We start from the raw sequence: 6,305 nt of genomic DNA, 5'->3' as shown, positions 1-6,305 counted from the left end.
CCCACACACATCCACTCACACACACACCCACTCACACATGCACACAGGCACACACAAGCACACACACCCACTCACACATCCACAGACACACCCCCTCACACACACACCCTCACACACACCTCACACTCCCACACACATCCACTCGCACACACTCCCACTCACACCCACTGACACACACACCCACTCACACACACACCCACACACCCTCTCACACACCCACTCACACACACCACTCACACACACACATGCAGTGAGGAATGCAGTGATGGAGGAATATCGAAAGGACATAGGCGGCCAGGTGTGGTGTCTAACGCCTGTAATTCCAGTACTTTGGGAGGCCAAGGAGGGCGGATCACCTGAGGTCAGGAGCTTGAGACCAGCCTGGCCAACATTGTGAAACTGTTTCTATAAAAAAATACAAAACTTACCCGGGCATGGTAGTGGGCGCCTATAGTCCCAGCTACTTGTGAGGCTGAGGTGGGAGAACTGCTTGAGCCCACGAGGTGGAGGTTGCAGTGAGCCGAGATCACACAAGTGCCCTCCAGCCTGGGAGACAGAGTGAGACCCTGTCTCAAAAAATTAAAAAAGGACACAGGAGCCAACTGCAAGAGCCCCCAATGGTCCAAGATGGAAATTTTGAGCAAGAAAATAAACAGTTGTATTAGATCATAACCAAACATAAGGTACACATCCACAAGTCCATACCATTATAAATAAACGATTACATAAATAAATGCAGGAGAACAGACAAATCCACATCACTTGTGTAGACACTGTCTGTCCAGGAGGTGGCCCCGCTCCCCAACTGGTTCTTCCCAAGAGCTCGGTAAAGAAAGGGGGAACAGTGAGATCCCAGTGGAGAGATCCGACAGACAGGACCCCAGCCAGTTGTCCAAGGTCCACATGAGGAGGCGCTTCACCCCTGTGGTCTTCCTCCTGATCACCTCCCAGGCCCACCAAATCAGCAAAAGATTCCCAACGGGGGGCTGTTAGGGCCACCAAGAATAAGGAGTCTGAGAAACTGTTGCAGCCGAGAGGAGCCTCAGGAAACAAGATGACTAAATGCAACATGTGATCCTGACAGAAAAAAAGACAGAAAAGCCAAGAAAATTGGAATAAAGCATGGGCACTAGTTACTAACGATTCATTGTTTGCAATGGCTGATGTCGATTCATTAATTGCAGTAAATGAGCTGTCCTAACGTAAGAGGCTAATAAGTCAGGAGATGGGGGAGGTGCTCCATGGGAACTGTTGGGACCCTCTCCACAGTTTCTCTGTACATCTAAAACTAGTCTAGAAGGTGAGGGTTGAAAAATTACCTATTGGGTACAACATTCACTATTCGGATGGTAACTACTTAATGGGTTCATTTTGCCCGCTGCCGAGATAGATAGAGCCGATTTATCAAGGTAGGGTAATTACAATAAACTTTTGTTTCGTTTTGTTTGAGACAGGGTCTCACTCTGTCGCCCCGGCTGGAGCGCAGTGGCACGACCTCAGCTCTCTGCAACCTCTGCCTCACAGGTTCAAATGATTCTCCAGCTACAGAGTAGCTGGGACTACAGGCGGGCACCACTGCATCTGGCAATTGTTGTATTTTTAGTAGGGAGAGGCTTTCACCACATTGGTCAGGCTAGTCTCGAACTCGTGACCTCAGGTGATCCACCCACCTTGGCCTCCCAAGGTGCTGGGATTACAGGTGTGAGCCACTGCACCCGGCGTGTTTTGTTTTGTTGTGAGGCAGGGTGTCACTCTCTGAGGTTGGCGTGCAGTGGTACAATCCCAGCTCACTGCACCCTGGACCTCTTGAGCTCAAGTGACCCTCTCGCCACAGCCTCCCTAGTAGCTGGGACCACAGGTGTGTGTCATCACTCCAGCTAATTTTTAAATTTTTTGTACAGACAAGGTCTCTCTATGTTGCGCAGGCTGGTCTTGAATGCCTGGGATCAAGTGATCTGCCCACCTGGGCCTCCCAAAGTGCTGGGATTACAAGTGTGAGTCACCAGGCCCGGCCAGGAAAGATGTTAGTACTCGTAGAGGACACTGGAATTTTATTATTACTCAAATCTGCTGCCCTGAAAATTTGAAGGCTAGGAGTTTTTTTGTTTTGTTTTGTTTTTTAGTTGAGAGTCACTCTGTCGTCCAGGCTAGAGTGCAGTGGCATAATCTCAGCTCACTTCAACCTCCACCTCCCAGGTTCAAGAAATTCTTCTGCCTCAGCCTCCTGAGTAGACAGGGGTACAGGCACCAGCCACCACGCCCAGCCAAGTTTTGTATTTTTACTGCAGACGGGGTTTCACCATGTTGGTCAGGGTAGTCTCGAAGTCCTGACCTCATGATCCATCCGCCTCAGCCTCCCAAAGTGCTGGGATCCCAGGTGTGAACCACCGCACCCAGCAGGATTTTTGAAAATAGTTTGTCGGACAGGGGGCTAGGGAATTGGTGCCGATGACTGGTTGGTTGGTGTACAGCCATCTGGTAGTTAGAAATGCAAAAATCTGAAAAGACATCTCAAAAAGCCAATCTGATAACAGTGATGTGATCTACAGGAGTAGCTGAAGAAGTTACAGATCTCTCAACCTCTGGAACAATGGCTGGTAATCTCTAACGTTTGCAGAATTCAGGCCCCTGTCATCCTCCTAACCTGGTGGGCTTTCATTAATTTTACAAAGGCAGTTTCATCTTGGGAAGGTCTATTATCATTTAAACTATAAATTAAATTTCTCCCAAAGTTAGCTTGGCCCATGCCCAGGAAAGACCAAATGCAGATGGGGTTGGTTGGATCAGATCTCTCACTGGTGTGATTTTGTGACTGTTGTAATTGTTGCAAAGGCGTGATGGGTGATGGGTCCGCTAAAAGTTCAGACTTCACCACCACGAAATATATGCATGTAACAAAGCACCTCTCAATCTATAAAACAAATCAATAAAATGAGTCTAATAAGTTAACGCAAAATGTCAAAAACAAACCAAAGCCTCCTTTCTGCGGGCCTGAGTAAAGCAGCACAGCTGGTGAGAAGCGTGGCGGTTCTGCGGCCCCCATCACTGCACTGCCGCAGGCCCTCGCCCCCAGCCCATTCTTTTCTGTTCTCCGCTTGGCTGCAGCCGCTCTGGCCCCTCCCCAGGAGCTGGAAGTACAAAGCCCTTCCAGGTGGACTCTGGCTCCCCCTTTGTTCCTGGCTCGGCTCGTTCTCATTCCAACGCGCATTGTGCCCTGCTCGCCTGCAGAAGACGAGGCACCCCCACCCTGTCCAGCTGCCTGTCCTCCCAGGAGAACCAGTTACCCAGGGCCGCGTGGCCCCCTACCCAGCCCCTCCCTGGTCCGCAGCTGCCCTAGACTTCAGTGTGCACTGGCTCCAATTCCTAGATCTCCCCCGACAAATGGGAGCATTCCCGCTAGGCCTCCTCCCCTCCCCTCCCTCCAGTTCCCCCTCTCCTCCCCTCTCCCTCCTCCTCAGCTCCTCAGCTCATACTCCAACTCCCAGCCCCAGCTGGGGCCTGAAAGTCCGCCCACTCCCTGGGATACCATAGCGGGAGGGCACAGCTCTCCCTCCATCACCTCTGCCCCAGAGAACAGTTTGCTTCTCACCCAGGAGCCACCCTGGGAGCTCTGGGCTGGGCATATATCACAGCCCTGCTGCACATGCTCGGAAACCCCCTTCGGTGAGTAGAACACAAGGGCCTGGCAGGACAGGCAGAGGCTTGGACAGGGCTGGCGGGGGGACAGCTGCCCAGCCCTCAGCCAGGGGCCTGGGGAGCCCACCCTGCCCCTCCCCAGCAGCTGTTGCCCCTGGGCCAAGCCTGACGTGCCTTGTCAAAACCTGAGAACACTTTGAAGCCTCCGGATGTGAGAGACGACCCAGCCAGGGCTGGAAATCGCTTTGCCTTTGTTCCCTCCCCCCCACCCCCATTCCCTCAACTGCTCAGCAGCCTCAGAAGACACTGTCTGTCACTGGCCACCTGGGTTACAGCCTGTGGCAGAGACCAGAACTCTGGCCTGAGCTCCGCGCCAGGAACTCCAGCCTCAACAGCCTGAACTTCATGCACTGCTCAGAGGCCCAGCTCGCCCTGGCTGGGCAGGGGCAGGTCCCAGGGTGGCTGACGAGGGCAGGGTTTCTGAACCGTCCTCAGGAGCCTCCTGGGACAGAGATCTGGAGGTCAGCAGAGAAAGGGTAGCCCAGGCTGTCGACCCCGCATGGAGGGAAAGCTCAGGGGGAACGCCCTGAGGCTGGGAGGCCACAGCACCATCACGCTGAATCTTGTAGTCTGAAAAGAATTTAGTTGTATGTCCACTGTATGTCCAGGGCACAGACAAGCCCAGAGAAGGGATGAGACAAGGCACAGGGTAATCAGATTTGTGCTTCAGGAGGGTCCCTCTGACTGCTCAGAGAATGCGGTTTGGGGTCTGGCCTAGGGCATGATGGGGAGTTCACAGCCACTATGGGGTCCAGGCCAGCTAGGGGGGCCCTGGCCCAGGGGCTGGCAGGGAGTGCACCCCAGCAGAGTTCAGAGAGGGAACTGCAGGCTGGACTGGCAGAGGGCAGGGAAGAAGGCAGGTGTGGGAAAGGGGTGGCTGCCGGGAGGAGAGCGCAGCCACCCAGGAGGTCAAGAGAGTCAGGTGTGGGGGGCCCGCTGGACCTCCCTTCAGATGTGGGGGCCCCCACCCTGAGGGTCCATGGCAGACACTCTCCAAAGCCCCTCACCCTTCGCTTCTGTCTCCAGTACCCTCCAGCCTGGCCACCTTGCCCTCCTCCTCCTCCAGCTCTGATCTCACAGAAGCAGCAGCAGTCAGGGGTGGTGGCTCCCTCCCGATCCTGCCCCTGGCCTCAGAACCTGCCAGAGGAGAACCTTTCGCCAGCAGTGGCCACTTCCCCAAAGTGCCATTGGCTCCCCTACGTCCTTCTTGAGCCTCTGCTCTCTCACCCTGCCACCCGCACCCCTTGGACAAGCAAGATCTGAAAGTCTTCCCTGCCCTCGGTTCCCAGAGCTAACTGGCCGTGGCCTGCACTCTCCCTCAAAGAGGTCCTACCACAGGTCACTGTCCTCCCGTCGCTGACATCACATACCCACCCTGAGCCCCTGCTAGGCTGAGGCCCTCTGAGCCTACTTCACTGGATCCTTTTCTCTCTTCTTTGAAAGGCCGTGGGGTTTGCCTGCGGTCCAGTTGGGTCCCTCTTCCCCTCTGTCCTGGGTCCTTGAGTGGCCCTGGCTTCTTTAGGTCATCTATGCGTCACTTCTCTAACACCCCTGTCTTCAGACCAGCTTCAGTCCCAGGCTGGGCCAGAGAAGGCCGTAGTGAGAAACTTCTGATGAGCAATGTGACCCTGCCACGTCAAGAGTACCCGCCCACCGCCCCTGGTCGAAGCACAGGTGACACCGCCTGTCTCCCCCAACCACACACACACCTTGAGGCTCCTCCTTCAAGCCTGGGTGGGGACATGGCCCCTCCCTAAGCCAGCAAGCTCAATCTGGCTTGGGCCGGAACTGCTTTTCTTCCTAAAGCTGGCCGGATGGCCGCCGGCTTAGCTTAACGGGATGAGCCATCTGGGGACTGCACTGTCCACGATCAGATCAGGGAGCATGAAGTTGAGGGGGGCACTCTACCTCCCAGGCCAGGACAATGACCCCTTCCTTCCCCACCCCACCCCCAGGCTGCTATTGGCCCTAGAAAATGCTAAACAAGCTGCTGAGCTGGCTCTTGCTGGGGCGGCCTGGGGGGTCCTGGGGAGAGGAAGAGTGGGTGGGTGGGGGCGGCAGCAGGGGCCTCGAAGCTGACGCCTTTGGGGAAGGGTCTGTGCGCCTGCCAGGCACCAGGGGGCAGCCTTGCCGTATTTCTGCTCCAGTCCCCTCAAGTCTGAAGCCCCTACCCACTCACACCACGCACGGGTGGGGGCCGCCAGGGTCATTTACCCAGGCCCCTGGTTTTACTTGGTGACAAAGTCGAGCGTCGCTCCTCAGGCAGCCAGGCTCCCCTCTGCCCCCTGTGGAGACACAGGGGCCTGTCACCTGAAGAGCTGGTTCCGACCTCTAGCTTCCAGGGTACCCGGGAAGCTTTAGCCCCAGTGTGGCAGAGCTGGACAGAGCTGGAGGAAGGGGGACAGCGGGAGGAGAGAGGGAGGGAAGGGGAGGCGGAGGGCTGAGGTGGTCCGGAGGGCGTCTTCCTAGGGCTGGGAGGGGCGGCCGGGAAGCCCGGACCCCGCGGGGGACGCTGGCGACCGCCCCAGGTAGCAGCCATGCTGCCCCCAGCTGGAGCGGCGTCTCCCCCTCGGGAGGAGGGCGGGGAGGCGGTGGGCGGAGTGACAAGG

At 56.1% G+C, this 6,305-nt stretch overlaps 1 long non-coding RNA gene across 1 annotated transcript in view; it reads right to left on the bottom strand.

Annotated features, from left to right (window-relative positions):
- The window catches only part of LOC119469207, a 31,532-nt gene that overhangs the window by 15,321 nt on the left and 9,906 nt on the right, over positions 1-6,305 (bottom strand). The window contains exon 2 of the long non-coding RNA XR_005198024.1: positions 4,726-4,733. This is a non-coding gene — a long non-coding RNA (uncharacterized LOC119469207). The remainder of the gene's footprint in view (positions 1-4,725; positions 4,734-6,305) is intronic.

Source organism: Cebus imitator, unplaced genomic scaffold, assembly GCF_001604975.1.
Source record: "Cebus imitator isolate Cc_AM_T3 unplaced genomic scaffold, Cebus_imitator-1.0 Scaffold599, whole genome shotgun sequence".
Lineage (NCBI taxonomy): Eukaryota > Metazoa > Chordata > Mammalia > Primates > Cebidae > Cebus > Cebus imitator.
Note: the sequence above shows the minus strand (reverse complement) of the source record. Positions and strands in the feature narration are given on the sequence as shown.